The 22390-nt window shown below is 38.6% G+C and overlaps 1 protein-coding gene across 6 annotated transcripts in view; it reads right to left on the bottom strand.

The window, feature by feature from the left end:
* The window catches only part of slc25a22a (solute carrier family 25 member 22a), a 134307-nt gene that overhangs the window by 86069 nt on the left and 25848 nt on the right, over positions 1-22390 (bottom strand). For 3 of the 6 annotated variants that reach the window (XM_072592001.1, XM_072592000.1, XM_072591996.1), the window contains exons 2-3: positions 19033-19175; positions 1202-1317 (exon numbers count right to left, since the gene is read on the bottom strand). The exons of 1 other annotated variant lie outside the window; for it this stretch is intronic. The gene's annotated coding sequence lies outside the window, so the exon portion shown is untranslated. The remainder of the gene's footprint in view (positions 1-1201; positions 1318-19032; positions 19176-22390) is intronic. 2 more of the 6 variants (XM_072591997.1, XM_072591998.1) reach the window with 2 other exon arrangements.

Raw genomic sequence — 22390 nt, 5'->3', positions numbered from 1 at the left:
ATTAAACCTGTTGAACTATAACCTGGTGTTGTGTGATTTTTAACTTGGAGCAATCAAAACATAGATTTATGGGGTGACAGCTTGAAAAGGCTTAAAAAGGAAAGGGAGGCTGGACACAAGACAATAAATTGGAAGAAAGGAAAGGTTAAGACATAATTTGAGAAGGAGGAGTTGATGATGATAAATGTGAGGGAGATGTGAGCAGTAACTGACAAGACAATACCGTTACACATGAACAAATTAGCATGAGAAAGGTTTAAACTTTCACATCAAATTCATCCTCAACAATTTGTTCTTAGGAAGAATTTTGATTCAGACCAGTGTATGTATTCAACTCTATGCATATTAAGCAGAAACAAATATTCCTACATTGTGGAAGTAGTAAGAACTTGGTATACTGCTGCATGATGTGATACCTGACCAAGGTAAAAGGCATCTTGGCGCTCAGGCTTGCATCTGTACTGGAAAAATACTGCTAGAGATAAAGACTGAGGTTCTGTAATTATAGTTTGATGAAATATAGGGAGTGTATCTTCAGCTCGTTAGTGAAAGTGCATCTTGAGCTAGTTAGTTTCTTTGTCCTTGAGCAACAAAGAACAAATGTAATAGCTGCACTGTGCTTACCTTTATTTTAAATTATTGTAAAGTTGTTTGTCTCATTGTATAAATATAGGCTGACTGTTCATCTCGAGAGAGTGTGTTGTGAGACAGGGACGACTATTACAATATCTCCATAAATTCACAAAAAAAAAGCATCTTGAGACAAGTCTCAGACTAAATAATTTCCTTGACATACATGAATACAAAACCTTTGCTGGAATACTCACACATGACACAACAAGTACACTCATTCCTGATCAATGAATTGCCCGAGAATAAAACTATACAGTATTCCAGGGTCGTAAAGTTTGCTGGATTGAGATTTACAACATCCAGCAATAGCAGTGGCTCATTCATCTTCACCTAGCATGCTGTACAAGACAAGTTAAACAAGCAAAGAGGTTAACTTGAAATTACACATCATTCACTCTTGAATCTGTGAACTGCATTTATGAGCATTTAGTTAATTATATCAATTAGAACCAGGAATTTTTAAGTTTCTAAAAATAACAACGATGCCTACAGTTTAAACGCAGCTCTAAGATGATGCATATGACAGTACAGTTTCAAGTTTTAGTTATTGTCGTTGATCAATGATCACCTGATAAAGCTTTACTGAGAATGTCCCAGAGGCAATGACACAGAATACTGGAACTAGCAGGCTTAAATCTTCTTTCCTGGAACCTTGGTCTTCCTTCCAGTGATGAAGATGCAATTCTTTTGAAGAGAATAGATAATAAAAAGAGGTTAGTTACTGGAGTGAGATCCTTAAAGATTTTTCTTAAAATGCATTTGCATAGTTTTGAACGCACATAAGGATGTAACTTCCAGCATTTCACTGCTCAAATCCCACTTTATTGGGCACATGATAGGCTCATAACGCAGCTTAGAGGAAAGGATCATATTTCACTGGACACTTTGTGTGAAAAAGCTATTTTTAAGCATTTGCATCACATGGTCACTGTGAGAGTACAGTGACGCACATCCAGGTCTCTGCCAATTCTGCTGCGTAACCATCTGCTCACAAATGTGCGCATCCCCCAAGGTAGACTCCATTCAGGTTGCTTTTTACTAGTCGTGTGCAGCTTGGCTTGACTCAGCACATCTACCCCACTGTACATAGCCCTCCCTAAATAAACAGGCCAGCAAAGATTAGAAATTCCTTAGGGACCAGAAACAAAGATTTGCATTCATACACCACCTTTCAAACCTAAAAGGATGTCTCACAATACTTTACAGCTACTGAAAGAACTTTTGAATTTATTCACCGACATTATGTAGGAATGGTGATTACACTTCACAAGGAGATTCACCTTAGTACAACACTTTGATTCTTGTTCAAGAGATCAACCAGTATCTCCTCCTATTCCATAATATCTCTGCTGTCGAGAAGTTCAGGAAAAGCTGGGCCATTGTTAAAGCAAGTGTTATACTTGCACAATTATCCCTTTTCAAAGACATTACACTTTGGAATAAATTTGATTTGTAAACCATGCTTGCAACTTCTGAATCGATTCATCCTAAATCAGGCCTTTGCTTAAAGACATGTTCCTAAACCTCCCCACCACACACTGTCCTCAAAGATGCTTCTTAAAATGAAGCTGTCCTAACATAACTTTCTATTTTTCAGATTTAAATTTAGATTGCTAACTCTTGCAAACCAGCTAGAACACTTTACTCCTTTAATGTCCCTGTATAGTTGCAGGTTGTTGTTTTAAATCCTTCACTACTTAACTTTTCTCATTAAAAAGTGACTCAGTTCAATGGGCGAAGCAGACAGTGTAGCCCAGCTGCCATCATCCAGAGCTCAGCACTGATGATAAACGGTATTAATTTGAACTATTCAATGCATGGAACAAGTCTTCATGGCACAATCAGTGAAGGAGAAGTAAAAATCTAAAACAAAAATACTGGTAGTACACAAATTGCATCTGAAAGAGAAAGAGATATGAATCCTTAATTCTGATTCCCCTTGAACAAGCCATTTTCCTCTTTTAGTTTTGAACTGACATATGCTAGAGTTAGATTCTGCATAAAACAATGCTAAATAAGTGGTTCTTTTTCATAACTTTTCTACAATAACCAGCATTTATTTTGTGACTGTAATAACCTATTAAAACAGTAGATATTAACAAGAGTGCGCCAATTCTGTAATCCTCCTGGTACAGTTAGTATACAGTTTGGGCAGGTGGCACGATGTAACCACAGGACTGAGGGGACTATGGGGACAAAGATGAGACATGAAACACTCAAAAAACAATAGCTCATGATTTTATATACACATGAACTTAGGGCATTAACCTGCCAGTTATCACAGAATAGACAAGAGTGGAGGTAATTTTAGCAATTTAAGAAAAGTATCTGCTATCACAATTTACGAAAATAAAATTCTAATAAAAACAGTTGACAGCTTTAAAGTAAAAGTTGCTAATTTTTAAAAAGCCACAACAAATGATCACTCTCCCCTCAGTTTTACATATGCCTTTCAAATTATTGAACCGCAAGAAATATATTAAAAAACAATGAATATTAACTCATACAATACCATGGTGGTGGTTTTATTTCTTGTATTGTTTTCTGACTGACTCAGATTGTTTATCTAGCTACTGTATTTCTCAGAACATTGGTTGTAACCTGTCCCAGCCATTTGATAGTACAGTAATAAATTGGTTTTGAAAAAGCCACAGAACATTATTGATATTACCACAGAATATCCTGGCCCTTATAGGCAAATATAGATTTATACTGCATGTTTCACAAAGTAAAATGCTCCAAAGCTCTTTTATAGCAGCCTGATCAAGTAATATTTGACACTGGACAACAAAAGGACCAAATACTTGTACTTAAGAAGGATATTTCAGAGTTTAGTGCCTTGGCAACTGAGTGAAACACTTCCAATTTAAAACCAGGGATACATATCCTCTCGAAAAGGCCAGAATTGAAAGATATCTTCGAGGATTTTAGGACTGGAGAAAATATCCAAAAGAGAGTGGCTGAGAGTTGTTTCCTTGTTTGGAAAATGTTATCCTACTCACAGTAAATATATCACAGTGCAGGATTCGGACCACAGGAAATTCCTTCTGCTGGCAAAAATTGCTTAACTACCAGGAATGCAAAATATTTGGAATGAAGCCAAATTCATAACAGATTTCCTCCCCAAGAGCAAAGGCTTCTGAATATTCTAAATCAATTGATCACTCTCTGGAAATCCATTAATTACATTAAATGATTGCACAAAGGAATGCAAAACTGAAGTGACAACAACATGACATTATAATCATGGTAATTGTGGCAAGATGCAAATACATCATCTTTACTGCAATATATCAAGCACTACTGTCATAAACTTGTTATCCTTTTCTAACGACTCACTGTGCACAATGTAGCAAAGAGTGTGTGGATTGGTGAGGAATAATGTTTTCTTTCAAGTCAATCATGATATTGTATTTATCATCATTTAACAATATTGCAATTTCCACTTAAAATGCAGGAAACAAATATTACTGACTCGAAGAATTGAGCTCCCAGTGAGAAATTAAAAACTACTCTGATATAAAAATAGATGACCAGATTTTCCGAAGTCAAAAGCAGGGCACATTAAAAAGCTTTGAGAAGGCAGGGCTTCATGGTAATCAACATGTTAGTTGACCAACGGCAGTGTTTGGAGGAAGGGGTACTTGAAAGTGGGAGGTCTGCTCCAAGAATATGTCCAACCAAAGTCACAACCCTATTCTGTTGAACATTTTTACAAGGTAGCATTAGAGATCTTGAGTTGCTGAGCTGTGCAATTACATTTCTGAAGAGGGTTATTAGAAAATATCTTCAATAAGCATCATCAGAAAATAAAATGATCAGCAGCAAAAAAGGTATGACAACTTTCTCAGAGATATCAAGGGGACAGGGTGATGATGTAGGGTCACAGATCCATTGCATGAAATGCAATGTGATAGGTGTTTCGGCAAAGAATGATGACATTCAGTTCAAATTTTCTCCAAGACACTGTTTATATGTTTGATGAAATTAAAAAAAAGGAGAAAACTAAAACATTTGAACTAATTTTTGTAAAGAGTTAAACTTAATGAAAAACCAGCACAGTCGCAGCAAAATCATGGCATCCGGTCACCCTATATCAAAAACAAATACGGCAAAGCGGCTTCCTTTTTGTTATAATTTACCTAGCAATGCAGATGCGAAAATGCAACACTTGAAAGAACAGGAAAAACACTTTTCACACAGGGAAATAACTGTAGTGAGAAACAAAAGACAGATCTATTAGTGGATGTCTAAGAGCCTGTCTTTAGGCCCCATTATTAATTCCTACTGATTGAGACAGGAAAAGGAAATGGGCTCACAAGGGATCAAGTGTTAAGCACTTGAACATCAAATCTATGCACAGATGCTCGCTTACTCACACTTGTAAGCAACACAGTATTTTAAAAGTAGTCAAGGAAAATGGAGACTAGGAAAAGAAAGTGGACAACAAAATTGCTTTTTAGTAATTATTCTGATTGCATATTGGATCAGTTAAAAACAGCATGACAAGTCTAATGTGTTCACGTAAGGACTTTACTGATATGGACTTTTTGTTCAATGAGTTGATTGAAAATTTATTTAGGACCTTTGTTGGGCAATAAAATATAGTTCCCAGGATAAAGTGCTGAGATTTCCATAAATGGTTGCCTGAAAGCTTCTGTAACTACTAAAACATAAAACACAGATTAACATCACCAAACATAAGAGGAGGAAACTTCTAATCTGAGCACAGCAGGGGGACCACCTGACCTATGTTTTAATGTCTAAAAACAGAGGAAGTGACAGTTGAGTCAGTCAATTGGTTGACATACAAATAGGTAGTGTCTTGAAAATATGTTTGCATACATATTTGCATAGTATGGACAAAACTGAATAGCAGCATGAATACTGCCGGACACTTACTATTACAAGCTAATAGAGTACGTCAGTTCAAGTTAATAAGATTCCATGGGTGATATAAGACTGTCATTAAGAGTCCACCTCACTAACACTTCTGTTAGGTTTGTAATATTTCCCTTTAAAATCTTTAAAAATACTACTGATGTAGAAATTGGCTGACTGATCGCCCACACTTCTGGACAAAAGAATAACATGTATTATTTTATAATATAAAGCAAGTAATGCTTCATTTCCTTCATGCCTCAATTAACTTACTGTAAAAGTAATATATATGGATTAATCATTCTCATAGTTGTTTGTGACATGTTGCTAAGCACCAATTGGTTGCCATGTTTCTGATATTACAAGACCATAAAATGTATTTAATTGGCTGTAAAACATTTTGGATAAATGCTCAGATATCATTCAATTGCAAATGCTTCTTTGTTCATAGATGGTAGATTTGCAAGCAACATTCCCATCTTCCACCATAAAAACACAATGGCTATGAAGAGCAGGTCAGAAGCTAGGAATACTGTGGCGATTAACTTACTGCCTGACTCCTCCAAGTCTGTCCACCACATACAAGGCACAAGTCAGGAGTGTTGAGGAATACTCCCCACTTGTCTGGATGAGTGCAGCTCCAACAACAGTCAAGAAGCTTGACACCATTCAGGTCAAAAGTAGCCTGCTTGATTGGCACTACATCCACAAGCATCAGCGACATGCAGTGGCAGGTGTGTGCACTATCGACAAGATGCACTGCAGAAATTCACCAAAGGCCGTCAGACAGCACCTCTGGAGCAGGAGGGCCTTGAACCCCAGTTCTCCTGGTTCAGAGACTGAGATACTGTCACTGCACCACAAGAGTCCGCTATGGCAACAACAAATAATGGGATCATAACTATTAACAGCAGAGCAATTAAATTCCAAAGTGAGTCCCAATGTATCTCTTTTTCCACAGCACATGAATCAGTGCAGAATGTCACTTGTACAAGTCTTCCCTTACAGTCTTCTGATTATTTTCCTTCAATAATGCCCACTATATTTTCTATTATTCATTAAAATACATTTCTACATTTTATTTGTCAGTGTCCACTTTTTTCTTTCTACCTTAATTTTTCAAATTTATTTACTTTTTCTTTCTCTCCCAAAGACCGATAGTGACCCTCAACTTCAATGCACAGGAATCAACAACTTTCAGTTATCGCATCCAGTTGACTTTACATTGGGGTAGGCACTGTCAGCCAGTTATCTGCCCTCAGGAATGACTGGCTTGCAATCAGCAATGGCAGCCCTTGCTCGGGTTAAACAAAACACCCTAATTTCAGCTCAGCCCAACAAACAGCACAAAGCAAGAACCAAAGCTGGACTTTCCTGGGCTCAGTATTCCATCACATACCGATTTTCTTCAAATTGTGGTAGGAGTATAGAGTTAGCCCCCTTGTCTCTTCGGTTTACAACCAGTCACCCTCAGGGGAAAATTTCTTTTCACTCCTTCGAATGCTTCATTCCTTTTATATGTAGGATATCCAAACAATCAATGCCATATAGCCTGTAGGGAAATAGATGGTGACATATTGCAAAATGTCCAGATTACAGAGGAGGAAGTGCTGGATGTCTTGAAACGGTTAAAAGGTGGATAAATCCCCAGGACCTGATCAGGTGTACCCGAGAACTCTGTGGGAAGCTAGCGAAGTGATTGCTGGGCCTCCTGCTGGGATATTTGTATCATCAATAGTCACAGGTGAGGTGCCGGAAGACTGGAGGTTGGCAAACGTGGTGCCACTCTTTAAGAAGGGCGGTAAAGACAAGCCAGGGAACTATAGACCGGTGAGCCTGACCTCGGTGGTGGGCAAGTTATTGGAGGGAATCCTGAGGGACAGGATGTACATGTATTTGGAAAGGCAAGGACTGATTACGGATAGTCAACATGGCTTTGTGCATGAGAAATCATGTCTCACTAATTTGATTGAGGTTTTTGAAGAAGTAACAAAGAAGATTGATGAGGGCAGAGCAGTGGATGTGATCTATATGGACTTCAGTAAGACGTTCGACAAGGTCCCACATGGGAGACTGATTAACAAGCTTAGATCTCATGGAATACAAGGAGAACTAACCATTTGGATACAGAACTGCCTCAAAGGTAGAAGACAGAGGGTTGTTTTTCAGACTGGAATCCTGTGACCAGTGGAGTGCCACAAGGATCGGTGCTGGGTCCTCGACATTTTGTCATTTACATAAATGATTTGGATGCGAGCATAAGAGGTACAGTTAGTAAGTTTGCAGATGACACCAAAATTGGAGGTGTAGTGGACAGCGAAGAGGGTTACCTCAGATTACACCAGGATCTGGACCAGATGGGCCAATGGGCTGAGAAGTGGCAGATGGAGTTTAATTCAGATAAATGCGAGGTGCTGCATTTTGGAAAAGTAAATCTTAACAGGACTTATACACTTAATGGTAAGGTCCTAGGGAGTGTTGCTGAACAAAGAGACCTTGCAGTGCAGGTTCATAGCTCCTTGAATGTGGAGTCGCAGGTAGATAAGATAGTGAAGAAGGAATTTAGTATGCTTTCCTTTATTGGTCAGAGTATTGAGTACAGGAGTTGGGAGGTCATGTTGCAGCTGTACAGGACATTGGTTAGGCCACTGTTAGAATATTGCATGCAATTCTGGTCTCCTTCCTATTGAAAAGATGTTGTGAAACTTGAAAGAGTTCAGAAAAGATTTACAAGAATGTTGCCAGGGTTGGAGGTTCTGAATTATAGAGAGAGGCTGAACAGGCTAGGGCTGTTTTCCCTGGAGCAGAGGAGGTTGAGGGGTGACCTCATAGAGGTTTACAAAATCATGAGGGGCATGGATAGGATAAATAGACAACGTCTTTTCCCTGGGGTCAGGGAGTCTAGAACTAGAGGGCATAGGTTTAGGGTGAGAGGGGAAAGATATAAAAGAGACCTAAGGGACAATGTTTTCATGCAGAGAGTGGTATGTGTATGGAATGAGCTGCCAGAGGAAGTGATGGTGGCTGGTACAATTGCAACATTTAAAAGGCATTTGGATGGGTATATGAATAGGAAGGGTTTGGAGGGATATGGGCCAGGTGCTGGCAGGTGGGACGAGATTGGGTTGGGATATCTGGTCGGCATGGACAGATTGGACCGAAGGGTCTGTTTCCATGATGTACATCTCTATGACTATCTCACCGGTGATTTCAAAATCACTTTCTAAAAACTGCACTCAAATATTTACCTTTGCAACTACTGCCTTCAGACACAATACTTTCAATATTTGATCAATTTACACACCCAAATAAAATCCCTGCTGTTGCTTATCTCAACTTTATTTCACATTATGTCATCACAGCTCCCATACCTAGCACTGACATTAACTCTTCATGATTAAAGGCACTCTGCCCAACTGCAGATCTTAGCACGGAGAGTACAGAATGTTTGTCATTAAAGACCATGTGAAGACTTTTGTAAAATATTCACACTAGCAGTAAATACATTAGTAATTAAATTGGATAGGTGGCAGTGAACAAAGAAGTAGAATTCAGATCTCTGTGTTACAGAATATTACTTCTCATCATATTCCACAATGAAAAGGTAAATTTGATCTCAGGATATATACATGTAAGAGCTCAACATTTCAAGTTCATTGCAAGGATGTACCAAGATGTACCAAGCTTTAATAATTGAAACATATTACTCCTAAATTTAAGATTTATTTTTAACTTCCTAGATCAGGTACTGGGTATTTAAAACTGGGTGGGTACTTACCTATTTTTCTTTTTACACCAATCAGACTAATGGAGTTTTACATTATCAGTGGGTGAGGACACCAGCCCCAAGCCAACAAAAGCTTCTAATTGAAAAGAAAATCATCAGAGCCTAATCATCCACTTTCATGAGGCCTAAGCAGAGGAGCAGTCGTGACTTCGCAGCATGCAAAACGCTGTCAGGAAAAGTAGATAAGATTAGTAGAGAGCTTTTTTTCTTTCCTCCACATAAATAAGAGTTGCCATTTGGCCAAATGCAGCAATGTCCCAATGAATCCCTTGCTTTGGCCTTCCTCATCCTCCCCAGCCAGAGAATGTCCCTTCTTGTGCTAAGACCAGGCAGTGGTCTCCTTCTGCCTGAATTTAATGGCCTGGCAGAATTAATCTAAGTAATAACTTATCTGTCAGAGCCATTGGAAGCACCTCTCCCTGTTCGGTTTTCCTGAAGAGGAGTAATCATGTCCTTAATGTCAATGCCCAGAACTCTCAATGCAGACACGTCATTTGCAGAAACAGAACACAGCTCCCCCTGCTCTTCCCTGACAAGGTACTTCAGTCCCAACCACAAATGAGGTTTGATCAACTCTGTTAGCTTGTTATTTCTACTTTCTGCATCAGTCAACATTTCTGCTTCTCAGAGTGGGACCACCCATTGTATGAGATTTTCAGTAGTCTTCACAGCAATTAAGCCAAACTGAGCTTGTCCAAGCACATTGCTTTCATATGTTTATGGCTCACAGAAATAGATTCCTCTGTTCATGAATCTGCACTGCAATACCAATCTGAAGATAAGGAATATAACCCTTAATGCTACTGAATAGTTTGGTGAAAAAAAATTACCTATGTGACATCATATTTAGTCAGTATTAACCCGTAGGTAGTTCAATAGTTATTGCTAGCTCTGTATAGTTACACTTAGGGAAGAACTAGTTACACTTAGGGAAGAACTGAGGGGTAGTGGAACTCTTAAAATTCTTGGATAGTTCATCATTTGCTATAATCCAAAGAAAACACCTTTTATGTTTGGATTTTGAGCTGTGGACAACAAATTGTTTCTTAATCTTAAAACTTTGTTGATTATGGATTACTTGACTAGATGACCTTGTTCCCCTCCCACCCCCGCCACCCCCACACCCAACTAGAAAAGATCCAAATTGTGATGAAGGGAAAAAAATTTGGACCAGTAGGGTGCTGAGATATACCACACAAAATGAGCTCCCATCAACTGAAGCTTTGAGCAGAGCAAATCAGCAGACATTGTTATGGGGAGGCATTCAAATAAAAATGCAAAACAACCAAGAATAAGTTTATCCAATAAACAAAAGCACACAAATTACAAATCAACTAACAGTGATTGTGTGGTTGACATCAAGCGAAGGATCAGTTAGGATTACATCGTCACGATTAACAAATCATAATCAGCACAGTCCTCTGTATGCAAAACAATATGGGGAAGAAAGGAGAACAATGATGCTGTTAACATGATTAATCTTTGCGGGCTGCTTCCGAAGCAGGAATGATAATAAGAGAAAAAGTAATTTAAACTGGTTTCGTGAAAACAAATTCTAAGGTGCTCGAGGTAGTTCTCCTATAATGCCATAATTGTGCTCCTGTGCGATGCAGTGTTATAGAAAATCATGCAATAGAAATAATGGGGCCGATGAGAGAAACAGGGTTGGAGTGAACCACCAAAAATACCAGTAAAAATCAAAACAAAAAAATAGTAGCTAGCCTAAGACAAATGATAGCAGTTTAGGTTTTGACCTGTTGTAAGGAACTGTATAGTGCAATTCATCAGAATTTTCAACTGATTTCTCTTGATTGGCAGCTATACCTGCTGGCTGCAACACACTCTAGTCAATCTTCTGATCTCATCCAATGGTAACATGGCCTAAGTCAGTTCCCAGAATGAAACCTGCATTGATTGGTCAAGGGCTGAATCTTAATTTCTTTTATGAAGTGTCCTGTTTTGTCAACTTTTTCAGAGGGTGTCACATCGTGTTGCTTGGGGACGTCTACCACCTTATTTTATAAAACCTGCTTATACTTATTACTACCTCATCCTTTGGTGCCCTTCTCTCGCATTCTAGCAACATTACACCATGTACCATTTCCAAAACAACTCTCCACTTCCTGCGCATCCCAGAACTGACCAACATCCGTGGTGCTGCACCATCTTTAAAAAAAGACTGTGCACTGAGACAAGAGCTGTCAGTCTGGAGCTGCCTTGCATGGTTCCTGACATTGGGCCTGGACGTGGAAGACAATGGAAAACTGGTGCCTCTCTTTGCGGGCAGGGACATGGAGATGTTGCTGATAGAGATGGGATGATGCAAAGGCAAGATGTCCTTTTCTCCCAGGCTAGAGGATACCATTCTACTGGAACCAAGCCAACCTGGACGCGAATTACGATCCAGGCCAGTGCAGTCTTAACCACTCGATGGAACGCACAGAATGTTGGAAGAAGATCAATGACCTTCTCCACTCTGCCAGTGAAAGTGCTACCATCTTCTCATTGATATCTCACACTCACTCTTATCTCCGCTATTGTACCCGTCATTTCCTGCTACATCTTCCCCACTCACTTTCATCGTCGCTAATATCTGATCCTGACTAACCCTGAATCTCTTCTGCACAGCCTGCTCACCCCCTCAGGACATACATGCACCAAAAAGTAACAGTATGCCACCCATCTTTCTCTCCCTCACCCACTGTGTGCAGAGTTTCCCGATTGACCATGTCCAAGCCCCTGTACTGATACTTTTTTTTGCAGTTGGTTACCATAGTGATGAGTCACTAAAACAGGCTCACATGAGTCTGCAGATATTCTTTAACATCTAAACAGTTTTAAAAGAAAAAGGAGGGATAAAAGCTTTTAATACAAATATAAAAGCCATGTTTCAAACTACTCCTCAACACTGTACTTTTACAGTTAGTCAATTCCAGTGAAATTTCACTCTTACTCAACTTTAAAGTTAAGAGATTGCTCCCAGCTTGTCCTCAGGCTATTGAGACATTTTCATGATGTTTTTCCATGTTCACTAGCACAAACATCTTACAATACCTTTCATGAAGCTCTTCATGAGAAAGTGCATGAGCCAACTGATGATGTGATGCCAATGCAGAGTCCAGTCCTCCACACACCGTGACACCTAGTGCCAAGTATGAGAATCTCATACCAATGAAAGAGAGTTTGTTTTATTAAAAACAGGCCGACAAGTCACAAATCATGTTACAGACAATTTATGTTTAATAAATGAGCATTATTGAAGAACTACCTGGACGTACTTGCTTCCTGTTCCTGTTTAATAAGAACACTTAATGCACATGAATGTAGTGAGGAAGAAAGAAAATCTTCCAGACTCTCTTACTACCATTCATTAAAGAAAAACATGGACGCTATGAAGTATGATTCTATTAATGAAACTTTGAATGAAGGATATGAAGGTAAAGCAGTGCAATAAATGCTGTTGTTATGAGACAAGACTCATTGGAAGATATCAAGAGGAATACAGTGCAGTCACATCAGTGAAGCTAACCCAAGACACCTCAGCCTGCTGCTTCAGATTGCCTTACCACAAAGCTAGTTCTCACAGCAGTATCTATAAACTACCCAAGATACTGAACTTTTCTTGAGTTGCACAAAACATTAAGTAACAATTAAACATTGAAAGATTATTAATATTTACAACTTACCTTTAGAGGGCTTTCAGTACAAATATGATAAGAATTGAATGAGTATTGCACCAAGGAGTGACCATTAGCATATTGAGTTTTGAATATTTAATGCTTTTGTCTACCCATCATTTTGGCAGATTCATTATTCCATGTGCATTAACCTATTTAGCACCTCTACCAAACCATTAGGTAGTACATAATTGGAATGCATTACGCCTCCCTCCAGTAATATTGTATAATTTCTAGCTAGTGACCATAACGTCCACTGAAAGAAATCAACCAAAGGTAACATTCTAAGTTTCTCCCTTCTCTCTACTGGTTTGCTAATACATTAAAAACCACTTCATGGTTTTCACTTACACTCCGATTTGGAACTAAAACGCTAAATTAAACGAAAAATCAAGAGACGTAGCTCTATAAGTGGCTACATTGATACGTTTGCTGACTAGTGCTGATTAATAGATCACAATGATCAGAATTCATTTACCATTGAGATAACAGAAGGAAGAACAGCATCTTTTGAAGATGTCAACCATGCAAACCAGCAAGCAGGAAATAGTAGCACAAGGTGGCTTGTCTCATCTTGGCTTCAAAAGGTTGCAGATGCACAATTTAGAAATTTTTTTTTACCTCCTTATCCCAAAATGAGGAACGTGAACGCCAGGTCTATGTTGGTTGCAATGACATTTTGCTCAGTTTGAATATTTTTAAGTGAAGGACCCTTACTCAAAACATAAGACTGCATACAATTTGACTTCAATGAAAAATTGCTATTTGCAGATGTCCTCAGAGAGGTCATATCTATAATCTATTTGTTAGTCCTTCATAAAGAAGACGCCTGAAGCATCTGGTGACATGCAGATAAAAAAGAATAGAGGACCAGCCCAAATGTCCATCTCCATCACTTTGTTTCCCAAATTACTTGGCAAAATCAACTCAAACATTTCACTAACATGATAGTACCGCACCTTGATATTTCATCTAATTGCAAAACAAAAACTCAATTCATGAAAGAGCACAAGTTACTTGATAAAAGTCACCAGACTCAATCACATCTTAGAATCTCTTTCTTAGTCATCCTAATGACTCTGGGGAAAGTGCATGCCCAGCACATAACACAACTAACAGTGAAGGTCTTGAATTCACTCCAAACCTTGTTTGGACTTCATTGATTGCAGAACCCTTGTTTTCTGATAACAGTTTACAGTTATATAGTACCATTAACATTTTTAACTAAGTGCCTTACAGTAGTAATTAAGCTTTAAACTAGAAATGGGGGCAGAATAACGGAAATAATAATTTAAAGATAAATAAAGGACAAGAGCGAAGGATAGAGTACAAAAGTGATAATGATAATATGAAATTGCCAGCAATGGAAAGGTTTATACTGACAGTAATAAAATTGCAAATATAAAAGCCAATTGCCTAAACACTGTTGTAGAGAGCACCAGCAAAAAAAAAAGTCAAAAGACAAAGCAAAGGCAAGATAGCGACGGATACCCAAGTAAAAGTGTTTGGCACATGAACGCATATAGCGCAAAGAAAACGACTCAAGCTAAAGGCACAAGTTAAAATCTAAGCAAATTATGTACTAGCTAAGTCAGACTGAGTTTTCAGGTGAGTACAACTTTGGGCTAATAATTCCATGGTAGAAAATCCTGACAAACCACAAGAAAATTGAGAAGGAGTTTTGATGGCAGATACAAATACTGCAGAAAAAGATTTCAGCAAGCAATTAGGGAGTGAGAACTCTGCAGATAAGACAAAGGAGCACTCAAGGATGTAATACTTTGTGGGAGTCTGTTTGATTGCATTGATTTAGTGGATGGGTGGGGAAAGGGGAGTTGTACAAACATGGATATCAAGGAAGCATGTAGCAGAAGCAAAAACTGATTACAGTTTTTATTTTCTCAGTTTCACAATTGGGAGAAGCAGAATAGCTCAAAAGCAGAAGACAATCATATTTCCTTTTGTGTGTATTATTAATAGATATAGCAAAAGGACAAGGAAATATGAGCTCAGACTGGAGTAATAAACTACAGCAAGGGATTGACTTACAAATAGTGATCACAGTATGATTATACTTGACACTAGGTTTGAGAAGGATAAAGAAAAGTCACAAACTGAAATTTGCAAACTAAGTAAAGCAAATTTCCAAAGGATGATAAATATATTCACCATAGTAAATTGGGCATAATATTAATGGAGAAAGTGAGGACTGCAGATGCTGGAGATCAGAGCTGAAAAATATATTGTTGGAAAAGCGCAGGAGGTCAGGCAGCATCCAAGGAGTAGGAGAATCGACGTTTCGGGCATGAGCCCTTCTTCAGGAATCCTGAAGGGCTCATGCCCGAAACGTCGATTCTCCTGCTCCTTGGATGCTGCCTGACCTGCTGCGCTTTTCCAACAACACATTTTCAGCTCATAATATTAATGGGCAGATGTACACAGAGTAAGGAAAAACATAAATAAATGTTTGATGCAATGCATAATCATTATATCACCCTAAAAGACAAACGCTTGACTTATCTATTGATTATAGTTGCACAACAACAGAAGTATCAAACATATTGTACAAATAAAGGAAAAGTGGAACTGCTGATCAGAACAATAATAAAATCTGAGCTTCAAAGTACATAACAAGGAGGTACAAAAGGAATTATTAAAAACTTAGCAGGAAATTCAAAACTAACTTCAATTCTTTATTAAGTATATTAACAGCAAGAGTGATAAACAGGACTATGGAGCCGCTGAAGGCAAGAAAGAAATTGAAGACTTCTGTATTCATTGGAAGTAGAAGAGGCCAAAATATAGTGGGAATCAGAACTCAAGAGAAAATGGAATCACAAGATGTACTAAAAAGCTGAAATGAGGTCAATGGAACAAAAGGGGACTTGTGTGGAGCACAAACCTTCAGACTAGCTAGTCTGAATGACCGTTCGCTGTATTCTATATTCCAAGTTAAAGCAGCACATAAAATTGGAAGGTGTCTTGTGACACGACTTGATAATGGGTTGGGAGATCAGAGATGCACAGTCAGGTTAAAGAGAAAGCACTCTGACTGGTAACATGGAACATCACTGGGTCTCAGTTTCACATAATTTTTAATCACTTGATAAAAGCAGTAAGGGTTGAATATCTGGGTTTGCAGATGACACCAAGTTAGGAGATATGTCAAGTTGTGTAGCTAAGAGCTAAAAGTGCAAAGGGACATAGGCAGATGAGGTGACTGGTCAAACAGTGGCAGATTACATTTGTTTTACACTGAAGTTAAGATTATCCATCCTACATCCAGGAATTAGGAGACATCTCACAAGAAATCAGGGACTATGAAAAAAAGGAACTTGGGTTTCCACGTACAATAATCACTTACAACTTGTGAACAGTTATTGGAATATTAGTCAACTTTTCAATGAAGTTAGAATAAAATTGAGAGGAAGTGATCTTTCAGTTGCCAGAAGCCTTGGCCAGACCCCCGAGAGTACGTGCTCAGTTTTGGGCATCAAACCACTGGGAAGATGTGATAACTTTGAAAGGAGTACAAAGCAGAATCAGCAAAATTAGACTGGTGATAGGAGAGCTTAAATTATGAGAATAGGTTGCATAAAATTGGAGGAAGGTTCTGGAAAGAAATGCAAGCATTTGGTGAATGACAGTTCCAACAGCAGTAATCAAACAAAGGAAGCACAACTGGATATCATACAGTACAGAGACTCCAGAGGACAGGTTGCAAACTGGAAGGAGATTGCAGAGGTGGATGTAATTAATTTACAAAGGTATTTGCAATGTGAATATGGAAGTTGGTGACTGGGGAGAACATATAGGAGACATGTCAGTGTTTTTTGGAACTTCATCTTGATCACAAAAAGGGGACAAAAAATTGTCAGAAAAATACATGCATCATGAGTAAACACTGAAGAGACGTTGCAATCTGATGGATATTTCAGATCATAAGAACAAACGAACTAGGAGCAGGAGTAGGCCTAATGGCCCGTCGAGCCTGCTCTACCATTCAATAAGATCATGGCTGGCATTTTCATGGACTCAGCTCCACTTACCTGCCCGCTCACTATAACCCTTAATTCCTTTATGGATCAAAAATCTATCTTTACTTGAAAATATTTGGTGAGGCAATCTCAAATGCTTCACTGGGCATGGGATTCCAGTGATTCCGATCCAGATCCCAAATGTAGCCAGTAGGATTTTTTGCCTCACAGAGCCAGCATGGTGTACCTCTGCAATGCTGACTCCCAACCAGTGGTATGAGAAACAATCACATGACAAATTTTTAATCTACCACAAATGATTCAGGTGACCTACTGTATATTTTTGCATGCTCGGAGGAAGTGAGGACTGCAGATGCTGGAGAGTCGGAGTTGAAGGTGTGGTGCTGGAAAAGGTCAGGCAGCATCCAAGGAGCAGGAGAGTTGACATTTTGGGCTTAAGTCCTTCATCAGGAATGCTTGCATGTTAAAAGTCCCATTTAATGTTGCTTATGACTGGCTTTATAAATTGTGGGATGTTTTTCAAAACAGCATACTAACTAAACCAAAAAAGACACTGTACAAGCATTATAAGGTACATATTTAATATTTGATGTTATCAGGAAAAGGTCAAGTCAAGTTGTTAATGACAAAAACACATTCAGCGCAGAAAGAAAAAACCAAAGCAAAGGAAGAAGAACATGCTGTAGGAAAAAGCAGTTGAGGTCAGTTTCCGAAGTTGCGTGAGAGATATTTTTCCCTCCAAATGGTGGTCTGGTCAGCTGTTACATTAGGGCAGCCAGAACATATACATCACCTTGATGCGTGTACTCGGCATTGCTCAACATAAAGAGTAATGGGTCTACTTAAAAGCCCTTTTGCATTTTGATATAACTGTTTAATGACTGAAAATCCTTATCTCTGAGAATCTTATCAAATGAAAGTGTTCATTCTATAAATATTTTGAAAAGACAATCCACAAAACCACTTTGTAAAACTTTATAATCTCTTATCCAACAGATTTTCAAGATTTAATTTTGAGTAATTTCACAATACATTGAAGATAAAGTTCATTTTTTTAAAAAGGAAATCGCTTTTTCAGGTCAGTATTAATCAGGCAAACAGTGGGTAAAATGAAGTTGATTTCAGTAATGACAAAACAATGAGATTCATTGGTGCATCTGGGTGATCAAAGTCCCCATCACCACTGCATCGAAAATCTCACAATCTTGTTGTTCTCGGAGAAGAGGAGGAGGAGATAAAAAGGACTTTCTGTGATGCTTTATGTCTGGGATTAGAAATAAAAAAGGCAGTCCAACAGCAAAAAACTGCAATGCTTAAAAAGGCAGGAATGTGCAGAGACCGAGACAGCGGGCCAGACAGCAAGAAACCTTGACTGAGACAGAAAGACAGACAGCAAGAGATAGTGACTAAGACAGAGGGACAGTGAGAGACATTCACCTAGAGGGACAGGCAGGTAGCAAGAGATAGCAACAGAGATAGCAAACAGCTAGAGACATCGACCAAGGAGGACAGAGAAAGTGATATCGACCAAGACACAGATACAGTAAAAGTAAAAAAAAGTGAGACACTGACCAAGATAACAGCCGAGAGACTGAAATAGAGAGAATCTGAAATTTTTTTTAAAACTGGAAACACTCAATAAGATGTGCAGCATCTACGAAGAGAGAATCAAAGTTAGCGTTCCAGGCTGGTGACCTTTTGTCAGATCTCACCTTACTCCAACCTGGCACATGACCTTTGTTTCCCATTCCAGTCATGGTGCCTAACGTGTTGTGTTTCCATCCATTTCTGGTTCTACTCCAGGTAACTTACTCTTGGCAATTTTTGGAGAAATGAAAGAAAACCACTGAATAAAATTCCAGTCAGAACTCAAGGTCTCAGTACTATACAAGGAGATAGAAGGCTGTTTGAGACTAGTACTATAAAAGTAAGACACCTTGGCCATTGAGGGTGGAAAGGTCTTTTTCTGATAGCATTAATGTTGTCTCAGCTCCAGGTGATTTAGAACCAAACCAGAAATTGATATACAGCAGAATTATGTGCTTGAGAAACATACCTGCTAAAGAGTCAGCAGTTGAGTGTGCCACAGTTTAGGGTCTGCAATCTTCTCCAATCAAACAAACTCCACTCTGCCATTAAACACGGATTTAATGCTGACCTTGGATGAGTTACAGGGCAATACTCTGTTCCTTCTCAACACTAAAAAGGAAGGAAAAATGAAATATAAAAATCCTGATTGCCGAAAGGGTTTAATGCAGTCAGTCAAGAGGCTGGAAGAACACAGCAAGCCAGGCAGCATCAGGAGGTGAAAAAGTCGATGTAGATTTATTTTATAAATGATAGATTTTGAATTCAGATAATTCTGTAACTTCTTTGCAGTGGAGGTCTTGGAATTACATAAGGAAATTACTTAGATCATGAGCAGATCTGGGAGCCATTTGCCCACCAAATGGACTACTTCATATTATACAAGACTTCAATTCTAACCTGCCTTATTGAGGGATGTGGCTTCATTGTTGTTTCTTCTCAGTCTAGCTCTCGCCAGTAAAAAGGTACAAAGGCTATCAAAAGAAACATGATCAAGGTTCTCATATCACAAATAAAAAGGCTTTATTTTATTTTAATGGGGGCCTATCGATCACAGGGCATTCGGCATTATCACTGAGTCATTTAAATGTTTGAAAGCACTTCACAAATTCATTTGAGTGTGCAGTGACTATTAGGGGTCAGGAAGAGTATAGGAATACATTTAATTAAATCCTCATTAGCTCCTTATTATTTCCCACTGAAGTGCCCATTTTCCACTTGCGAAATGCCGAAGCGAAATTAGAAGTTCATCGTGCAGGGAATAGCAAGTACAGTCCCATTTTCCATCACTGACGTATCGGATAGCATGTTGTAGCATGCCCAAAAACAACCTTTGAGCAAGACACTGACGTGCATCATGATGCTCGTGCAATGTTAGCCAGTATTGTTGCTTCAAAATTATTAAACTGTAATTAAGCTTGCTACTTTCTCCACTTGGTCAGCCTTGCCTAGTTAATTAACGGGCAATCTGTTCTAATATTGGAAATGGCTGTCCTTGATGAGATATTCTCATTTTGAAGGGCTACACTATATCAGTTTCCATTGTGCTCATTCATGCATATAACCAAACAGCACTAAGTGATACATTTACTGAAAGATGATGGGTAGAAAATTACAATTGTGGAAAATAAACAAGGCTCCAGAACACAATCACCAGTGACACAAGGATCAAGTATTTTTTAAAAAAACTGCTGTGGTATTGCAGTTTAAGAATTTAATTATCAATAATGTCCTACAGTGCAGTCTCCTTTTCAAAAGTCAGCCCATCTGAAACAACAGGTTTCAATGAAAATTATCCGAGAACGAGAAAATCACGCACAAGAGGACCAAATGGTATTTGGAGCTTGGCACACAGCCAAAGTCATCTTGCATTCATTTAAAATATTGTAAAATTGGTTTTATAAATCACACCTGTATTGAATAAACATCTTTTCAATGAATAATCACTTTCAGAATCAAAACACCAAGTATTAATGTCTATATTGCAACCTTGAATTTCAGAATAATAGTAGTGCAGGAACAGCAAATGACTCATACAGACTGCGTCATAGAATCCACACAGAGTGTGGAAGCAGGCCATTTGGCCTGTCGAGACCACACCACCCCTCCAAAGAGCAACTCACCAGACCCATCTCCCCTGCCCTATAACTCTGCATTTCCTAAAGTCAATCCACCTCGCCTGCACATCTTTGGACACTAGGAGAAAACCAGAGCACCCAGAGGAAACCCACGCAGATACAGGGACAATGTGAAAACTCCACACAGACAATTGCCTGAGAGTGAAACAAACCCAGATCCCTGGCGTGGTGAGGTAGCAGTGCCAACCACTGAGTCACCATGCTGCCCCCAGTCAAAGCTTTATACCCTTCCATCGAAATATTGCATTTGTAGTGATGACCCTAATTCATGAGTAATGCATCATGTGGTGTACAAGATAAATTCCAATACTTGAAAGAAATATAACCAGAGACACTGACTAATAGTCATGTACTATAATAATGTCTTGTTTTGAATTTAGCTCCATTGCTCCCAAAACACATTGGTTTGGATCAAAATAGCAAAAATAACTTCTGGTGCATGTGTATTACAATTGGAACATCTCCACAAAGTAACTGGGCTGCTGGTGGGATGACTTATACCCTGCTTACACTGGGTGACAATTAGCTGGCACCTGGAATAAAAATGCTTTTGAAATTATTTATGCCATTTACCTTTCTCTTTTGTCCCAAGAGGGTTCTTCAAAAGCACACCACCTGAAAATGTTTCCCTTAGTGGACTCCAAAAAGGACCAGCATCAATTCATTTACATTACTAATGGAAGCCTCGATGGTACTATAATTCCAGATTGAATAGATTAGAATAAGATCACATGTATTCTCTTAATCTACAATCTGTGGTATTAAATTCCACATTACGCTTTGATCATGTAATCAACATTTGACACTCAGACTTCAAAGCTGTGGTACAGAAATCAAGCTGTGGTACACAATTTCAATGCTACAAGAGAAGTCTTCAGATGGCACCTTGTGATGCTGGGATCTCCTATGGCAAGATATGCTGCCACCAGTTTTTATTTTAGTACTGGTCTATAGGGTTTATTAGTGTTAAGTGGTGAAGGATTAACCACTCATAAAACCTTGGCAGAAGAGGCACACATTTGATTAATAAGAAGTTAACTTACTAAATACAAACTAAGAGTTTGCATTAGCACAATACTGGTTAACCCAGTCTGGTTCCTGATGAAGGGCTTTTGCTCGAAACATCGATTTTCCTGCTCCTCGGATGCTGCCTGACCAGCAGTGCTTTTCCAGCACCACACAATTCTAATTTCAGCACCTGCAGTTCTCACTTTCGCCTGGTTAACCATTAGACTGATAGAAACAGAGTATCTCTTAAGAGTATCTCTAAGTTATGTTACGTTTTTGTTAACAGTAGAGTTAAGACTAATAGATTGGAATTACATCTGAAATTGACTAGCTCTTCCCACTTATTGTTACATGTATTGCAGTGGGTAGAGGTATTCAAAGACTTCACATTTACCCTTTAGGCCAAAAGCCTTGTACAATTATTAGCACTTCTTGAAGGAAGGCAAATTGCACCTTTTATTTGAAATAAATATCAAACTAAATTATTATAGGTGATGTTCAATATGCTCTATACTCAAGTATTGAGAGGTATTTTCAACTGCAAGAATAAAAGTAGGCAGTACAGGCCTTAATCCTTAAAGTCTATTAAGGAGAGGATCCCAGGATTTTAACTCAGCATCAATGAACGAACATGCTATTGCAATAAACAGCTACTGGTATGTCAAATATAAATGGATTGTA

Source organism: Chiloscyllium punctatum, chromosome 22, assembly GCF_047496795.1.
Source record: "Chiloscyllium punctatum isolate Juve2018m chromosome 22, sChiPun1.3, whole genome shotgun sequence".
In the NCBI taxonomy this organism is placed as follows: Eukaryota; Metazoa; Chordata; class Chondrichthyes; order Orectolobiformes; family Hemiscylliidae; genus Chiloscyllium; species Chiloscyllium punctatum.
This window is presented reverse-complemented; position numbering and strand designations above follow the sequence as displayed.